The following is a 19937-nucleotide window of genomic DNA, read 5'->3' on the forward strand; positions in this document are numbered from 1 at the left end:
TCAGAATTTTGCTGTGGTGAGGAGTTGGCAGGGTCAGGTTGGGCCAGGGTCGAGATGTTCCTGGAATCAGATGGAGGTGGTGGGTCCAGTTCATTTCCTGGGACTGAATAAGATACAAAAACAACTCATATCCATTTATGTTGGAACCTTTTCAATTCTAGCCACTATTTGTGTTAAATCTCATTTCACTAGTTCACCCATCAGAATGCTTGATTTAGAGAGCTGATAATAAACAGGCCATGTTCCTGAGATGCCTATAGTGGACATTGCATGCAAGCACTGCCACCTCCTATGGATAAGGGGTAATGTGAGCTTAGAGCTACTAGTGAAAAGGAGGAGAATGGGGAGGAGGTGCTATTCGGGCTCCTCCTGAACTTTGTCTAGAAAACATAATTTCACTAGTTCGTCCCTTCAGAATAATTGATTTAGAGAGCTGATAATCAGCATGTTTGGCTTGGGTGACACCCCAAGAGAGCTTGCATGTGAGGCCTCTACCGGTGGGAGATCTGCAATGGAACCAATGCTTGGTGGGGAAGTCGGAGACCTGCTAGAGGACAGATGTAGGATTGGTAGACGTCTGACTTTTGTGTTTGCTGCTCAGATAGGCCGTTGTTAGCTGCTGCGGTGACCTCCTATCTCCTAATGGGCTGAATAGTGTTCTGCCCTGAATTTCAGGAATGCCTGGAACCAGTGGCAAATGGCTGGGTCACCTTTGACTGTGATGAAAAGTGGACTACATGGAGGAGACTGTGTGGAATGGTGTGGTAGGCGTCTGAGGACCAACGGCCAAGCATTTTGATTTGCTGCTCAGATAGGATTGTTGGCTGCCGTAGTCTGGAGAGTGGACTACATGGAGGAGACTGTGTGGAACAGTATGAGGTGTGAAATTCATCATTTGCTCTGTCTGACAAGAACCTGAAAGTGTTGTGGACGTTTGTAAGTCTGATATGCAGGGATGTATGGCGGGAGTGAAACTAGAAGTAGGGCAGGTAAACTAACTACATCTCAGCAGCCCATGAAGCTGATAAACATGGCTGTAAGAATGACATCAGTGTGCTTGGATATGAGTCTGTTGCATTTTAATTGCTGCTCAGATCTATTGCCCCCGCAGTCACAGTTTCTATCCTACATTCTACTAAGAAACCACGGAATGGAACGCTGGGCGTGGACATGCATCCTTTGATTAGTTTAGTGAGGCAGGTGGTTAGAATATTCACGGTGAGGACACAACTGGCCTTGGCACACACTAGCTCACCCAGGTTTGGCCCGATATCGGCTCTTGAGTCACATACATACATAGGGCTATGTGGAAACTACCACATGCTGCTGTGGTTGCTGTCGGGTAGTGCTGATGTTTTGTTCGGGATTGTACTGGGCCAGGAGATTTGAATTTCCTAGTTGAGCTCTGCAACAAGAAGGTGCAGGCGAGAATTAACGTTAAGCTGCAGAAACATGCAACAATACCAGAGGTGTAAAGTAACAAATTACTTTTACTCACGTTACTGTAATTGAGTAGTTTTTTTGTGTACTTTGTAATTTTTAAGTAGTTTTTTAAATCGGTAATTTTACTTTTACTTAAGTAGATTTTGACTGAAGTATTGTACTTCGCTACATTGGAAATTACATCCGTTACTGAGTAAAAAAAAAAACATAGTTCAAGGCAGGAATCGCGCACCACAATGCTCACTGCAGTGGTGGATGCTGCATAGAGTGGATGATGGAGTCGATGCAAGGCGCCAGTACGGTGCCGAGTCACGAGAGATAGATATGGAGGAAGATGATAGTGCGGACTACCAACAAGCTGCGGACCACCAACAAGCTGAAGCACCGAACTTTCCGCCAGTTGAAATTAAAGAAGATGAAGAAAACCCGTGGCCACATCTCAGCAAGCAGTTTGCCTTCCAACGTAAAAGAGGCAACAGCTATATGCTGTGTAAACTGTGCCTAATCCGTCAGTCAGAACTTTCTGCTTATACAAATTCATCTTCAAATCTGCGCAAGCATGTGTTGGTAAGTACAGTATTTGTCCCTTTCCATTAGTAGTTCAGACAGCGTTTTTGTCATTTAGTTAGCTTTGCTCCATTAAGCAAAATATGCGTTTCATGGCACTAGTAGGTAGTAGCCTAATTTTGGCTAGCACTTGCAACCGACCTGAGTATGCTAACGTCGACAGCGGTCATCCAATAGACTAATAATATCATTCCTGTCTTCCATTCGTTTCAGGTCATAGAATTATTATGTTCAGTCTCTCATATTGTGTTAAAAACTGCAGATCAGTCATCAGCAATGAAATACACCACATAAACTGATATTAGGCTAATCATTTGGCTGCCTCCCATGCCTTGAAACAGAACAATGTGAATGCGCACACCATCGTTTTCAGACAGTTGGACAAGTCAATGTGTATGTCGTTATCTGCAATTTATCACGATGTTTAGTCAGATATTGATAACGAGAAGTGGTGGCTTTGCAACGTGCACGTCTTTCATGTTCATGCTAAGGGGTCCCGGTTAGCAAGAATTGAGGATTATGAATTGTGATGCATGTAGAAATAGAAAATAATGCTATAATTCTGTATACTGTAGGTATGTCATCTCAAGTAGCTATTTATAGCTATTTCTGTGTTATGATGCACTCTTGAATCTTGATGGCAGCTCAATACTTAATTGTCAGAAATGTTGTTTGTCATTCTACAGGTCTAGTCTATGTCAGACAACACCTTGACCGGATGTTGGAGGCTGGAGCAAGTTGGACAACATTCATCAGATGAAGATGATTTATTTTCCTCAATGAAGTCCAGAAGGTCAGAAGGTACAGGGGAGTTAGAAGGGTACCTAGCCTGTGTCTCAGTCAATATGGATCTGCTGAACGCCTTTCAGAATATCAAAAAACTGTCCCTGAAACTCAATACTGGCCTACCTGCCTCGGCCGCCTGCGAGCGACTCTTCAGCTGTGCTGGATTGCTGTTCAATGCAAAGCTAGCCCGGATGAACTCTACTCATCTTGAAAATCAGCTGCTGCTCAAACTCAACAAGAAGTTTGTAGACTAATGCTCTGAAGGTGGACACAAGTAAAGTAACCAAAGTTTAAGTGGGGCAGCGGTATTTTAACTTTTTATTTTAGCTGTCATGTCTTGACATGTCCTCCCAAAAGTTCTTAAATGTTGTGTTGACATGTTTAATGTTTGACATGTTTAATGTCATTGCACTTATATTTCTAAAGATTCTCCTTTAATAAAAAATAACTAGTTTTTGTATTGGATTTATAACCCCTTGTCCTTTTTTGCACTATATAGGAGCGGCCCCCATCAAGTTGTTGAAAGTAACTAAGTAACTTTTACTTAAAGTACATTTTAAATGAACTACTTTTTACTTTTACTTGAGTAGATTTTTAGATGGGTAATTTTACTTGTACTTAAGTAAAATTTCATCAAAGTAATTGTACTTTTACTTGAGTACAACATTTCAGTACTTTTTACACCTCTGAACAATACAGTGGACTATCCTTGGCTTGGCATTGACTCTGAGCATTGGCATGAGAAGACTCAGATGAGCAGGGAGAGGCGTGGACAGGGGCAGGAGTGCCAGTGGTTATGGGAACTTGGGCCAGATGGCGAGGTGTCCTGCTGGACCCGACGGAGAAACGGCTGTATCCTCAGAACCCCTGGATTAGCCTTCGGATGCATGAAGTCCTCTTCTTCAAAGTCAGCAAAAGTTCCAGCTCCGTTATGGAACATCTGCCTGCAGGAAGCTGTGTCGAATACAGCGTGTGACATGCTGGACAGATGAGGAGGGTCTAAATCTCCTAGAAATCGCTGTCCATCATCCCTATGGGCTCCTCCCGAACTTTGTTTAGAAAACATCAGATAGTGTGTGTTGTGTCATGACATGTGGTATCATTCATACATACCCTTTTTAGGCAGATTGACCAGAGAATAGATGGCATTTACACCGTCTCCATCTTCATTTCAGTTCAGCAGAGGAAAAAATGAGTTCAGAAAACCGTTGTTGGTAATTAGGATTCAGTCAAATCATCAATTTTCTTTAAACAAAGTCATTAAAAAAAGTAACAAAGGTCTACAAATAGATAGCTCATACGGTGTATTTGTACTCTAATTCTTGTTTCTAATAACTCTGCAATAGTGAAAAATAGTATAAAATTTATCTGAAGCAGTTTCCTTATTTCCTTAGCAACCCTTACTTAAGCTATTGCCTTTTAGATCGAGGAGAACTTACCACTGTCGGTTTGCTTCTGGTGTCTATTTCCTGTTTTGATTAAGTTGATGTATGTCACCTCATCTGTCTGCATGGCTAAGATCAACCCAAAACACAAAAGAGAAGTGTCAAATCACCTGTCTGTGCTCCAAAAATGTGTTGACATTGATTACGCCTTCCTTCTTCAGACACGGCAAGTCAAGTTCTACTCTGTTACACAGTCTGTCTGTTGTTTTTTACCCATAGATCACTACATGTATTGAAATCTAATCCAGTTCGAGTAGCAATGCAGACATGAACTAAGACCACCTGCCCATAAGTGTCTTCCTGGTGGTATTGTGAGAGCTGAACCCACTGTGTAGGGTTGTCAAACTATGAAAAGTGGCATCTTTTGGTTTTTAGAGAAGTATACATACTGTAGGTATAAGTATACATAGGACACAGTCCAAATGAGTAGAACTACTGCAGTTGTCAAAAAGCTATTAATGTCAAAGCGAAGTAGAAGAAGTAGTTTGCCGCTCAAGTAAAGTAACAACTAATAACTATAACAATTGAATGAATAAACAATGAACTAAACAGAGACACAAACAAACACATACATACGATTATGAGGTTGGTTCAGTATAGCTTACAAACAATATGATGTGCAATATATAAAAATCTATGTTGACAGCAGCCAACACAATCATTCAAAACATTGAATATACATAAAGTTAAAGCTCACTCGGTTTTCAGTTACCTGTGGTAGAGTCCTCTGGTGTGTCTTTTGGCATTACATTTGAGTAGGTTTTGTTTTCTGACGTCCTTGTGACCTCTAAGTTTCAGTCAAGTATTGATTGTGAGCTATGAGACAGAAGTATGTCTCCTGTCAGTCTCTTTAATTTAGGAAGTTCAGCTGTCAAACGGTTATTTGCATTTGTGTAAGAGTTCCCCTACATGCCTACAGTTCCTCAAATTGCACCGGGGTTTTGCACTGTGGACCATGATGTTGTCACATATCTTAACACATTTAATGTAGAAATGACTAACTGTAACTGTTATCCACGGTTTATATATTGATTTTGAAAAACTTTCTGCAGCCCTGCAGTTAATAGTCATGTGTGACCATTTGTATAACATTAATTATTTTAACAGATCCTTTTATCCAAAACATAGTACAGATGTATAATTCCATGAGTATGTTTGCTGCCTGGGTATAAAACTGCTGTTTCTCATTGTCATGTCCAAAACCATGCATGTTTTCACCTAACTATAGCATGAAAAGCATAACTCAAGAGAGATGGTGATAAAATGTGTCACACACGGACGTGGCTAATGTGGTTAATGCATCTCTCTCTCTCTCTCTCTCTCTCTCTCTCTCCAAATAGATTTTTTTAAATGAAATGTGTCTGACATGGACGTGGCTAATGTGGTTAGTGCATCTCTCTCTCTCTCTCTCTCTCTCTCTCTTTCTCTCTCTCTCTCCAAATAGATTTTTTTTAAATGAAATGTGTCAGACATGGACGTGGCTAATGTGGTTAGTGCATCAGCATCTTTCTCTGAAATTTCTGTGTAAGTTTGCTCTCATATCTTCATTCTCACGTCCTCACAGCCACAGCTAGCAAGCCATAAAGGGTGCCTCAGTATATACAATATACAACAACCACTGTGCATGTAGTATACTGTTCTAAACTCTCCATGTGAGAATGAAGATTTGAGTGCAAACTTACACTGCAATTTGAAAAGCACCACATACCCTCCCAGGATGACGCAGAGAATGGCCATGACAACCAGCTTCATTCTCAGGACAGGAGTCTTGTCTCTTTCAGTGGTGATCTGCAGCACTTTGTGTGTGTGTGTGTGTGTGTGTGTGTGTGTGTGTGTGTGTGTGTGTGTGTGTGTGTGTGTGTGTGTGCTCCTTGGGTATCTAACACACTCACATACACCTGACCCTGCTGTGGCGTCTCCATAGTGTCCTCTTGCACATATGCTGTAGGAGGTGAAAGACTGACATTGAGAAAGACAGAGAGCAGAGAGAGAGAGAGAGAGAGAGGGATAGAGAGAGAGGGATAGAGATAGAGGGATAGAGAGGGATAGAGAGGGAGGGATAGAGAGAGAGGGATAGAGATAGAGAGAGAGAGGGATAGAGAGAGAGGGATAGAGAGAGAGGGATAGAGATAGAGAGATAGATGGATAGAGAGAGAGAGAGGGATAGAGATAGAGAGAGAGTGAGAGAGAGAGGGATAGAGAGAGAGAGAGAGATAGAGAGAGAGGGATAGAGAGAGAGAGAGAGGGATAGAGAGAGAGAGAGAAATATGCTGATGCATTGATCACATGACGGTGGTAGGAGGTGAAAGACTGACATCAAGAGAGAGAGAGAGAGAGAGAGAGAGAGAGAGAGAGAGAGAGAGAGAGAGAGAGAAATATGCTGATGCATTGATCACATGACGGTGGCACGGTGGCTCAGGTGCTTGCACTGCTGCACTGTTGGCTCTGTGAGAAAGGGTCCTCCCCAGACCTCCCCAGACCAGACGGTTCACTTCACTTGATCCCCGGGCGCTTAAAAGCTGCCCACAGCTCCTGGGGTCCTGGAGGAAGGACAGTCCTGGATGGGAAATTGTAGACCAGAAATTCACAGCGACCTCAGGCCTGTGTGTGTGTGTGTCCTGTGTCGCCTCCATGTATTCACGTGTGTGTTGCAGTGTGTCGCTTGTGCCATTAAAATCTGACAATTATACAATTATCAGCCACGTCCATGTGACACATATCAAGTCATATTGGAGTTTGACTTTAGCGTGTGAATGAGGAAGTAGAAACCCTTGAGAGAGTTACAACTGAGGAACTGCAAGGTTATCACTGGCATTTAGGGACACGGACCATCATAGCTGCTTCCTCTGTGTTGGATGTGGCCTTGATCTGATTCAGAAGCAGATGACAAAAGGGAACAGATAACAAGTTCTTCCCTAGGAGAAATAAACCATTGAGATTATCTTTTGCCCGTTTTACTCCATTTCAATGCGCTTAAATTAAAACAAATCTATTGATGCAATATTAATAATGCTAAATATGGAAGCATTGAACTTTGCATGAGTCTCTGAACGCTGTGCAGGTTTCACCCTGAGGGAAAGCCGTGTTGGTGCACTGGTACATCCAGGGTGAGCTGCTATGTTTCACCCTGAGGGAGAGCCGTGTTGGTGCACTGGTTACATCCAGGGTCAGCTGCTATGTTTCACCCTGAGGAAAGCCGTGTTGGTGCACTGGTACAATCCAGGGTCAGCTGCTATGTGAGCCGAGTCTCTCAGAGGTGATCGTTCACACATGACAACTGCATCCTTTGGTAACTAGTATGGTACCATTTTATGTATTTATGACAGTTTTCTTTCTTGTTGCTCAGTCTGCTATGTGATTAATACTGACCTATACATACATGTGAAATAAAGCAGTGCTCTCCCCATAAAATGCTCTAAAATAGTGACTCATTTGTTAAACTACTTGCAAATGTTTCATGTTGGGAGCCATAAATTCTCTCTTTCTCTCTTATTTGCAAATCACACATACATGCAAATCACATGCAATCCCTTACACACACTGCCTGTACTAACTTCCAGTAGCACTAACCACAAAACAAGGAAGTAGTGTGAGTGAAATATCTGCAATGGAAAATTGTTCTGACAGTGAATTACCTTTAGTACTTCTCAATATATGAAACAATACATTGACATTTAAACGTGTGTTCTATGTTGGAGACACACCAGCCTCAAACAAACATAACTCTCACCTTATCTCTTTACCTCATATTTGATCCTATAACTCCACACTAGAAAGTATAAAAATGATATAAACTCTAGTTCCTAACATTCAAAACGTGCCAAATGGATGACAACTCGTATGCACTTTTACTCAAAAAAAATTATAAAAACCCTCTTTTTCCTTATTTAGCATTTGTCAGAACACATCAAACTGAAACACATTCTCCTGGCTCTTTATGTTTTAATGATCTGTCCTTGATTTAGCTATATTTGCTAGCATTGTACCTCACATTCTCCTGGCTCTTTGTGTTTTAATGATCTGTCCTTGATTTAGCTTTATTTGTTAGCATTGTACCTCACATAAAGACACCTCTAGACAGGGTTAAAGGAAAGCCCCGAAACTATTGCCACTACTATTTAAAAAGACGTTATTTACACGTTTGCCTTTTGACATACTGTGTGTGTGTGTAGCACAGCAGTTGTCTTTTCATTTCCTTATGAATTCTATTTAATATCTTTGCTTGACACCATGATTTTTTCATTGAGGGCAAGGACAAGTGGTGATTGGCTAGTGATGTGTCAATCACACTACTGTCAGTCATGTATGCATGGGAAACACACAGGGCCTCATTTATAAAATGTTGCGTAGAAACCATCCTACATTTGATCTCAGACGTTTTCTGAAATCGTCGTAAGTGTTATTCACAGAAAACGAACGTACGCCCAAAAAAACAAGTGTACGCCATTCCTGCGTTTATAAATCACAAATGATCGTGGAATTGTGCGCAGCTGAATCTCCACCCTCAAAACGCCCCTACTTAAACCAATTAGCATATTCTAAATGCACAAACGGAGCGCATCCTCAATGCACAAACTCTCTGTGACAGTGGCAGTAAGTAAGAAAGAAACATGTAAAACGAAGAATTATAGTGAGGCCGAAATCGACGTTCTGCTGATGGAAGAGCAGATGCGGGCCAAAACATTGTTTGAAAGCCTGTCGGGTGGCGTAATGGCAAAAGCAAAGTATGTGGCATGGTAGAAGACACGTCTCCGAAGCACCAGCGGCCGCACCTGCGGCACGAGCAGCACCAGAAGCCCCATCTGAGGCAGCAGCACCTGCTGCACCAGCATCGGGGCCTCGTCGGCCATCATCAGCTTCCTCTTCTCATTCACAAAGGGACTTGAATGAGTCTGTTAGTGAGGTTGTTGCCGAACTCTGTCCTCTATTGAGGGTTATTTGAACAAACGTGCCTAAATAAAACATTCGGAAGAAAATTACATGTGTGGATTTATTCTTATACTGTTGGTATAGTTGGTGAATCAGCTCCCGTCTTCTCAGCGCAGTGATGTGCGTGTTCCAGCCAGCTGGGATGGGAGGGTGGTCATCCTGGTCCATGCGCATTTCGTCTTCTCCTAGCTCTATGCCATGGCTTAGACAGATGTTGTGTAGCACACAACAGGCTAGGATGATCTGGCAAACCTTTTCGGGGTCATATAGCAGTGTCCCCTCCCCAATGCATCCAAACATCGCCACCTTCCCCGCTCTACCGACCACGCACGGGCATGTGCTGTATTGAAGTGGGCTTCCTAGGCTGTCTGAGTGTGCGTAATCGGGGTGAGAAGCCATTGGGAACCCTGTTTTACGCCGAAAATCCTCTTTCACATTCCGCAATTGCTGGGCACTGTATGGACATGTAATACATTTCGGACATAGAGGGATAATATCCTCTAACAACGCCAATGCAGCCATATCTCCTACTGAAAACTGTCACTATCAGGCTTTTTTTATAGGCCTATAAATTAAGCGAAATGTTTTACACGTGTGGAACTAAAATGAACACGTATTAGACGTGAATTTCATTCATGTATGAATTATTCAAATTTTTTAATTGGTTTTATTGAGCGAAACATTCATTTGGCCTTTTACCATTAGCCCTAATGGTGACGGTGGTGGTCAGTGTGACGATGATGATGTTGAAACTGCGTGTCGGCGCTCGGAGAGTTCCGAATTCCTGCAGTACTCCAGTATTGCCACAAGGAAATGTACTTACATGAACTAGAACCAGATGTAGAGATACGTCCTTTTCTACGTCTAAGACGGTTTTTATAAATCTGTACTTAGACGTGGATTTGATCGCACAAACACTCTAAGATCAAATCTGTGCATACGTACGTTTTATAAATGAGGCCCACAGGCACAGGCAAAGGCAACCCATGAGCAAGAATGAAAACTTCTGGTAATAGTCCCCTAATTCCTCATTCATCCATCATCAATCACATTTAAGTACATGGCATGATTGACATATTAGGCTTCGGTGCCCCACTATGTTACCCTCAAACAGTGGCGGCTCCTGGGGGGGCAATTTTTTTGATAATGATTAAGGCGACCCATTCAGTAGGTACATTAAGTTAGCTGATTAACTCATACAGCAATACCTTTTTGTCCACTATTGGCAGGACTCAACAGTAATATGTCCCCTCTTGCTACATAGCTAAAGTAGCAAGTTACAGGTGGAAAGCTATGGAAGAAAGTTGCATCCAGGAGCCTTCATAAGCAAACATGATGTGGCTTCACATTAAATTATCCCACTTTTTCATTATCCACGTGTCTCAAATGTTGTATGATGTAACATAGCTTAACAGGACCAGTAACATCATAAAGAAGGGGTAACATAAGTCAAAACCAACAATATTTATTGACTGATCTTGAAAGTATTGGCTTACAAAAGCAAAATAAAAAATTATTCAGTGTTAGTGCAAGAAGCGAACTATGAAACACACTGTGAAACCTATATAAAGTGATATGAAATACCAGACCCGCGTTAGCCACTTCACGACCGCGATTTTCTTTCGTTCCAATTCTTGGATGTAGGATTTCCCTCCCTTTGTAGAAACCTGTTGAATGGATACATTTGGTTTAGGAAGTCCTAATTGTTTTGTTGTCAATTTATCTTCATTTGTACGCCGACTAAAAAGGAGTTTCTGTCAAAGAGCGAATCAAGTTATTGCACCTGGACAGGGCAGCCATCTTTGACAGAATATGCTTCTGTCGAGCTGTATGACGTTCGTATAGGCTTTTACGTCCCACTACTTATGACAAGACCAGGAGGAGCGAGCCCTCCCGAAAGCCATAGAGAATGCATTGAGAGCTCTGTTTTGTGAAAAAAAATTGATTTAACATGGGAGTCATTGGGAGAGGTCTGGGGCGATTTTCATTTCGCCCCAAATCGCCCCAGAAAGGGCGGGGCCATTTGAAACATGACTTTAGGCTGACTGAACGACTGTTACCTGATTCGACAATGACATACAGAGGCAGATCAGACGGTCTAGTGGTAGAATCCGACAAGAAAAAAAATTATTACATTTAAATTTACATGTCATTTACGCGACTTACATTATAGATATTATATATATTGCGTTTATACAAAAGGAGGTTTTTTGTTTGTTTTTTCCCCTAGGCAGTCTTGCAGTAGAAGCGAGCAAAGCCTTTCTCGTGCTCAGTCTTCACGATGAGGGTGCGTATCCACCGCGTCCGTTTATTTTTCCGGGTGCAAAACACTGCCTGGCAATGAAGGAAACACCAAAACCCGGTCTACTGTTTAACTGACGGCATTATAAAACGGCGGGCGCTCGTTTTAACTGCACATGTTATAACAAATTCTATTTGCATCAAACAGAAACTCGTCACATTTCGCTGTTTCATAAAATCGGGAGATCTGTATTAACGCATTTAGGCAGAGAATACATACAATGAAACACGTATACACAACAATACATGCGTGGTTATTAACCTTATAAAGAAAATCTTATCGTGTTGTTAACATAAAGTTCTTGGACACCAGTATTTTCAAGTCCCAGCTGTTCCAGCTGTATTTAAAGTGCCAGCGTTCCGACAGGCCGCAAGTGTCGGCCTGCTTCCGCGATAATGTACCTGCCCGTTTCAGGAACAATCCCGTGTGAAACAGTAATCCAAAACGTTATCCACAAAAACGAACCCAATCCTCTTCTAACTCAAAAATCGCAAGGCATTACCATGCGTAAAACAGGAACAAAAAAGAAATATCACCCTTCTCACCGCTTCCCGAGCTGGAAGGAATCTTCCGTATTCCGGTAATCCCCAATGCACCTCAGTGGAAAATGTAAACAATAAACATAAATAAAGAAACAAAACTACTTTGAAACAAAAATAGGCCTTTGGCTGTCTAAGTTGTCTCAGATAATTCCTAAACCTTAGCTTGCCGCCACTACCCCTCCCAAACACATTCCCACCACCCCCTTTTGAGCGTTCACCTGCCTTCAGTCAACCCAGGAGCGTCTCTAGTTAAAGGGCTAGCCTCCTAATTTGAAGGCCTAGGTGTTTGCTACTCATCCCATTATTCTAGTCAGATGGGGTCATGTACTTATATATATATATGGCTAGACTGGATTTATGTCCAGCATACATATAAAAAGGTACCGGAGAGCCTTTAACTGACTTCTCAGTACCTATATCAAAACACCTAGTTTATGTGAACATCACATAGTCCCCCCCCCCCCAGTCTATGCCTAGCGGGAGCTGAAATATGGCTTGAGATTCACAACATTCACTGTGTCTTCCCTCTTAGATTGGTCTTCCCATCTGACTTTGTAATTAATGGGTCCTAACCTTTTCATCACTACAGCTGGACCAGACCATTTTGGCGCAAGCTTTGATGAAAATTTTGCTGCTGCATTTGAGAGATGATGAGCTTTTACCCAGACCAGGTCTCCATCAGAGAATTGCGCATTTCTCCTGTGGATATTGTAATACCTGGCTTGTCTGGCTTTGGCCGCATTCACTCTCCTACTGACCTCTTCTGCTAGCTTCTGCTGTCTTTCCATCACTGAGTAGGCTGGCTGTTCTGGAGATGGCATAGGGGATTTGGTAATGAGCCTTTCCAGTGGTCCTTTCAGGCTCCTTCCAATCGCCAGTTGAGCTGGTGTTGTCCCGGTGGTGTCATGCACGGCCGTGTTTATTGCAAACCTAAACTCGGGCAACCAGCGATCCCACTCCCGGTGATTACTGCCAACATACGAGGCCATCATTGTCTTAAGGGTTCTATTGACCCGCTCTGTTAAATTTGTCTGTGGGTGGTAGCTAGTGGTCAGTTTCTGAGTGACACCCCAATTCTTACACAGATCTGCCAGCAGATTACTGGTAAACTGGGGTCCTCTGTCTGACAGTAAGTATTTCGGTACACCCCATCGGAGAAACACATCATCTTTGATGATCCGGCAAAGCTTGGTAGATGTACTGTCTCTCAAAGGAAACAATTCCACCCACTTAGTATAGTAATCCACTATTACTAATAAGAAGGTGTTCCGTTGCTTGGTCATTGGCAAGGGTCCCATGTAGTCAATCCCCAGCATGTAGTTCGGCTCTTCTACGACTGTTGTTTGAAGGAGACCTGCTGGCTTTTGGTTGGATGGTTTATATAGCTGACAGGTTTGGCAATTCTTGATGTAGGACCATACATCTTTTCGGATTGACGGCCACCAAGCAACATCCATGATTTTCAGCAACGTCTTCATACGGCCCAAATGCCCTCCTAATGGATTATCATGGTAATATCCCAGGAAGTCATTTACCATAGCCTTAGGTACAACTAATTGGTATCTGGCTCCACCCTCGGTACTAGGGAGTCTCCGATACAGCACACCCTGGTGTTCTTCAAAACCGATACGATCACATCTGTCATCGGAGTCAGTCACTGGCCTGAGGCTCGTGAGGTCATCATCCTTGGCTTGTGCTTGGGAAATCTCCCCCATCGAACTTGGGATGTCAGCCCAGATCCTAGCCTTGGTGACAGACACGCAGGGTGCCATTAAGCCTGATGGAGGGGTAATAGCCTGGGATAAGGCATCTGGGACCATGTTCAAACATCCCTTCCTGTAGAAGACGGTGAAATTGAACTGTTGTAAACGCAAGGTCCATCTTGTGAGTCGAGAACTGGTTTTTGGACAATTGAAGGCCCAGGATAGGGCAGCATGGTCAGTATAGACCTCAAACGTAATGCCTCCACTTCTCAACAGCCCAGACAACAGCAAGACACTCCTTTTCAGAGGTGGAGTAGTTGCATTCTGCCCCTCTAATACCTCTAGAGGCATATGCGATCACCTTTTCTCCCTCTGGTCTTCTCTGTGTCAGGACCGCTCCCAAGCCTAAATCACTGGCATCCGTATGCACCTGGAAGGTTAGACTGTGGTCTGGCTGAGCTAGTACAGGAGGGTTCCTCAAAGCGTTCTTCAGTTGCTCCACGGCTGTTTCACATTCAGGCGTCCATTTCCATTCCACCCCTTTCCTTTTCAACTGGTTTAATGGTGCTGCCATGTTTGCAAAGTTTGGAATAAACTTATGATACCATCCTGCAAGGCCAAGGAATCTCTGTAAAGACTTCAGGTTAGTCGGGGTAGGGTAATCCGTCACAGCCGATGTCTTTGCTGGATCAATCTCCACTCCTCTTGAAGAGATCACATGGCCTAAAAAGGTAATCTGGTCTTGAAAGAAATGACACTTGGCCATGTTCAAGGAGAGGTTGGCAGCATGGAGCCTCGCAAAGACTGCCTCAAGGTCCCTCAGGTGCTGTTCATGACTTGGAGAGAATATAATTATGTCATCAATGTACACAAAACTATTTGAACCTCTCAAGTTGCCTAACACACGCTCCATCAGACGCTGGAAAGTGGCACCAGCATTCCGCAAACCGAATGGCATGGATCGAAACTGGAATAGCCCAAAAGGGGTGACGACAGCAGTTTTAGCCTTGTCTTCTTCTGCCATTGCCACTTGCCAGTATCCTGATTGAAGATCCAGTGTGCTAAAGCAGGTGGCGCCATGCAAGGATTCAATGATCTCGTGAATCAGTGGCATTGGGTAGGCATCTTGCACAGTCTTGGCATTCAGACGCCGATAATCAACACAGAACCTATATTCCCCTGTTGGTTTAGCCACTAGAACTATAGGTGATGCCCAAGCTGATGAGGAAGGTTCAATGATGTTGTCCTTTAACATTTTATTAATATGCTCTTGAATTATAGTCTTCTTAAAAGGAGAAACCCTGTAAACCTGACTCCGCACCGGCATTTGGTCTGTGGTAGGGATCCGGTGCTCTTCCAGGGTAGTTCTTCCCAGCTGGCTTGAACACACCGTTGCCCACTTCCTGACTAGAGGAAGCATCTCAGCTGGTAGATCCCTCTGGTCAGGCTCATGGGAAGATCTCTGAGACTCGGGTATTATAGGCTTTTGGTGTGACACAGCCATATATAATCCAATATGGGCCTTTTTCCATGTGAGGGTTTCTTTATTGTGGGGTAGGAAGGGATAGTATTGATACCTGTTGTGAGCCGCGTCCCGCACTCCGTACTCATTTTCCCCCAGATGAATGCGGGTGTGGGTTTTAGTAAGGAAGTCTAGCCCCAAGATCAAAGCAAAAGCTAGGTGCTTATCATCCATGACATAGGTCTCAAGCGACCAGCAAGTATCATGCCAGACATACGTGAATTTAGCTTTCCCCAGTGGAGCATGCATCTGTCCATCTGCAAGCACAAAGGACTGATTAGAACATGGCTCAAGCATTTCTCTTTCCCGCACAATCTGCTTCCAGAGATGGTGAGTCATTAAAGAGTACGTGCAGCCAGTGTCAAAAATTGCTTCACCCTTTAAGCCCCGTACCTCAATGGGAACTACCAGTACTGTAAGGTCTTCCCCTTTATTCATCTTGTGCCTAGCTTTATTGTCCACCACTGACACCTGTAGGCTGACCTTGGGTGTAGGACCTTTTCTCTGCGTCCTTTCTGAGGATGGCTGCTCCTGCACCTTCTTCCAGTAGCCTTTGGTTGCTGCCCAGTCTTTTTCCACCATAGATCCAACTTTAACCAATTGGTCTACTGTGGTCACTGTACCTCTCAGACTAGTGGCTAGCTTCGGATTGCAATTGTTGAGTATCCTTCTGACCAAATCACTCTCATCAATGGTTGGCTTCCACTTCAGACATAATGCTCGATAGTCATAGGCAAAATCTCTTAAACATTGTTCTGGGTCTTGGACCATGGTTCTGAGTTTCTCTTCTATCTCAGTTTGATAATCCCCAGAGAGAAATGCCCCTAGAAAGGCTTTCCTGAATTCCGCCCAGTTTGAGATTTTCTTTCTTTCAGCCATCCACCAGCTATGTGCGGGCCCCTCTAAGACTGTGCCTAGTGTGCCTGTCAGTTCACCATCGGTCATGGGTCTTAATGTCAAAAAGTTCTCACACTTCTCAATAAAGTTTAACACATCAGATGTGTCCCTTGAATCTTTAAATCTGGGGAAATCAACTTTAACAGGAAGTCTCCTTGCTACATTTGAGACAGATGACTGATCAAAAGCTGAATGAGTTTGAGGAGTGCTATGCCGAATGGAGCAGCTTTTCATCTTGTTTAGCTGTGCTTCCCACTTCTTGTCTCGTCGGAGGAAACAGTTCACAATTGCTTTATCAAGCGCAACCATTGAGTCTTGCATATTGCTTTCCATCTCGAGCAACCTGGTGTCTATATAGTGCCTGAAACCTTCTTCTCTTGTTAGAGCACCCTCTATTGATTCTCTAAAATCTCTCTCCAAGGATTTAATCTTTTCCCCAGTTTCAGTCACGTTAGCTTGCAATCCTTCCAGCATTGTATGATGCATCTTCTCTGCAACCACTCCTTCCTCATCATCACTTTCCTCTTTGTCATCATCCACATAGAGCTCACTAATCAAGGAGGCCACCTCTGCTACAGGATCTCTAAATGTAATAAAATCTCCTTGGGCAGGAGTAGGCGGGTAATACCCTTCACGGGTCTCTGCTTCCTCCTGACTCATGTTCACTAAAGTAATTTACTACACCCACCAACCTAAATAAATGTTACCTATTTTTCAAGAATTTCCCCAATACAAAAAACTAAAATCAAATTGTTTCAGAAAAACAAATATACACTGTGCTCGTTCACAACATGGCACTTCATCAAAATACAAGGTTAAACCAATAACAAAACTTTGAGAGTCTCACTCTCTCTTATCTGGAAAAAAACTCACTCTGGTTTTAAACACGAAATCACCTGGCTCAAACCAGGAAGCAACGAGTGATTCAACAAACAAACCAAAAAAAACACCAGCAGCCTGGAATTAGAAAACAGATAAATAACCACAATTTCTGCAGTTTCTTAGCCTAAATATTTTGCGTTGTTAACACCCGATCTCCCCGTACTGGCCACCATATATAACAAATTCTATTTGCATCAAACAGAAACTCGTCACATTTCGCTGTTTCATAAAATCGGGAGATCTGTATTAACGCATTTAGGCAGAGAATACATACAATGAAACACGTATACACAACAATACATGCGTGGTTATTAACCTTATAAAGAAAATCTTATCGTGTTGTTAACATAAAGTTCTTGGACACCAGTATTTTCAAGTCCCAGCTGTTCCAGCTGTATTTAAAGTGCCAGCGTTCCGACAGGCCGCAAGTGTCGGCCTGCTTCCGCGATAATGTACCTGCCCGTTTCAGGAACAATCCCGTGTGAAACAGTAATCCAAAACGTTATCCACAAAAACGAACCCAATCCTCTTCTAACTCAAAAATCGCAAGGCATTACCATGCGTAAAACAGGAACAAAAAATAAATATCACCCTTCTCACCGCTTCCCGAGCTGGAAGGAATCTTCCGTATTCCGGTAATCCTCAATGCTTTTAGAACGGACTTGAGAATAACCTCAGTGGAAAATGTAAACAATAAACATAAATAAAGAAACAAAACTACTTTGAAACAAAAATAGGCCTTTGGCTGTCTAAGTTGTCTCAGATAATTCCTAAACCTTAGCTTGCCGCCACTACCCCTCCCAAACACATTCCCACCACCCCCTTTTGAGCGTTCACCTGCCTTCAGTCAACCCAGGAGCGTTAAAGGGCTAGTCTCCTAATTTGAAGGCCTAGGTGTTTGCTACTCATCCCATTATTCTAGTCAGATGGGGTCATGTACTTATATATATATGGCTAGACTGGATTTATGTCCAGCATCCATATAAAAAGGTACCGGAGAGCCTTTAACTGACTTCTCAGTACCTATATTAAAACACCTAGTTTATGTGAACATCACAATGTTGAATGCTTATGTTCGACAAATAGGGCGTAAGTGGTGTGGTTTTAGAACCCACGGCTGTGATAAGCACCTGTCGTAAAAGACGACGCGTGCACTGTGAGGTAAGGAGTCGCATTTTCACGTGTGACACGTGCCAAAAAGTGCAGTCTTTGAAACAGGTCTCTGCATTGGGAACAGCATAAAAAAGCTTTTTTTTTAACAATTGTTTGCGGAACCACTCTGAAAATGTCAACTCTCCTCCTGCTCTCGAAAGAAGAACAGGAACAGTCATCAATGACAAAGCATGAGATAGATACCTCACGTTGTGCCTGATTCACGCTCAAAGAGCAACATTATCACTCATCATCGTGATTTGCGAGACAACACTTCTGAAACGCATTTCCTAGTCAGAAACTATAGAAATGATCCCTGAAAGTATAGTCTTGTCGTCTTACAGTAGAAGCGAGCAAAGCCTTTCTTGTGCTCAGTCTTCACGATGAGGGTGCGTATCCACCGCGTCCGTTAATTTTTCCGGGTGCAAAACACTGCCTGGCAATGAAGGAAACACCGAAACCCGGTCTACTGTTTAACTGACTGCATTATAAAACGGCGGGCGCTCGTTTAACTGCACATGTTCAATGCTTATTTTCGACAAATAGGGCATAAGTGGTGTGGTTTAAAAGACGACGCGTGCGCTGTGAGGTAAGGAGTCGTATTTTCACGTGTGACACGTGCCAAAAAGTGCAGTCTTTGAAACAGGTCTCTGCATTGGGAACAGCATAAAAAAGCTTTTTTTTCACAATTGTTTGCCGAACCACTCTGAAAATGTCAACTCTCCTCCTGCTCTCGAAAGAAGAACAGGAACAGTCATCAATGACAAAGCATGAGATAGATACCTCACGTTGTGCCTGATTCATGCTCAAAGAGCAACATTATCACTCATCATCGTGATTTGCGAGACTCAACCCTTTTGAAACGCATTTCCTAGTCAGAAACTATAGAAATGATCCCTGAAAGTATAGTCTTGTCGTCTTACAGTAAAAGCGAGAAAAGCCTTTCTTGTGCTCAGTCTTCACGATGAGGGTGCGTATCCACCGCGTCCGCTCATTTTTCCGGGTGCAAAACACTGCCTGGCAATGAAGGAAACACCGAAACCCGGTCTACTGTTTAACTGACGGCATTATAAAACGGCGGGCGCTCGTTTAACTGCACATGTTCAATGCTTATTTTCGACAAATAGGGCGTAAGTGGTGTGGTTTAAAAGACGACGCGTGCGCTGTGAGGTAAGGAGTCGCATTTTCACGTGTGACACGTGCCAAAAAGTGCAGTCTTTGAAACATTTCTTTGCATTGGGAACAGCATAAAAAAGCTTTTTTTTCACAATTGTTTGCCGAACCACTCTGAAAATGCCAACTCTCCTCCTGCTCTCGAAAGAAGAACAGGAACAGTCATCAATGACAAAGCATGAGATAGATACCTCACGTTGTGCCTGATTCACGCTCAAAGAGCAACATTATCACTCATCATCGTGATTTGCGAGACTCAACACTTTTGAAACGCATTTCCTAGTCAGAAACTATAGAAATGATCCCTGAAAGTATAGTCTTGTCGTCTTACAGTAAAAGCGAGAAAAGCCTTTCTTGTGCTCAGTCTTCACGATGAGGGTGCGTATCCACCGCGTCCGCTCATTTTTCCGGTTGCAAAACACTGCCTGGCAATGAAGGAAACACCAAAACCCGGTCTACTGTTTAACTGACGGCATTATAAAACGGCGGGCGCTCGTTTAACTGCACATGTTCAATGCTTATTTTCGACAAATAGGGCGTAAGTGGTGTGGTTTAAAAGACGACGCGTGCGCTGTGAGGTAAGGAGTCGCATTT

General features: G+C 43.1%; 3 non-coding genes across 3 annotated transcripts; all 3 read right to left on the reverse strand.

The window, feature by feature from the left end:
• Nucleotides 1-18291: 18291 nt before the first annotated feature.
• Nucleotides 18292-18502, reverse strand: LOC116224803. Its single transcript, XR_004165751.1, has one exon. It is a non-coding gene; the product is annotated as a small nucleolar RNA U3 (small nucleolar RNA).
• A 368-nt stretch (nt 18503-18870) lies between these two features.
• On the reverse strand, nt 18871-19083 carry LOC116224767. The gene has a single exon (XR_004165723.1). It is a non-coding gene; the product is annotated as a small nucleolar RNA U3 (small nucleolar RNA).
• A 368-nt stretch (nt 19084-19451) lies between these two features.
• Nucleotides 19452-19664, reverse strand: LOC116224802. Its single transcript, XR_004165750.1, has one exon. It is a non-coding gene; the product is annotated as a small nucleolar RNA U3 (small nucleolar RNA).
• Nucleotides 19665-19937: the final 273 nt, after the last annotated feature.

Source organism: Clupea harengus, chromosome 18, assembly GCF_900700415.2.
Source record: "Clupea harengus chromosome 18, Ch_v2.0.2, whole genome shotgun sequence".
In the NCBI taxonomy this organism is placed as follows: Eukaryota; Metazoa; Chordata; class Actinopteri; order Clupeiformes; family Clupeidae; genus Clupea; species Clupea harengus.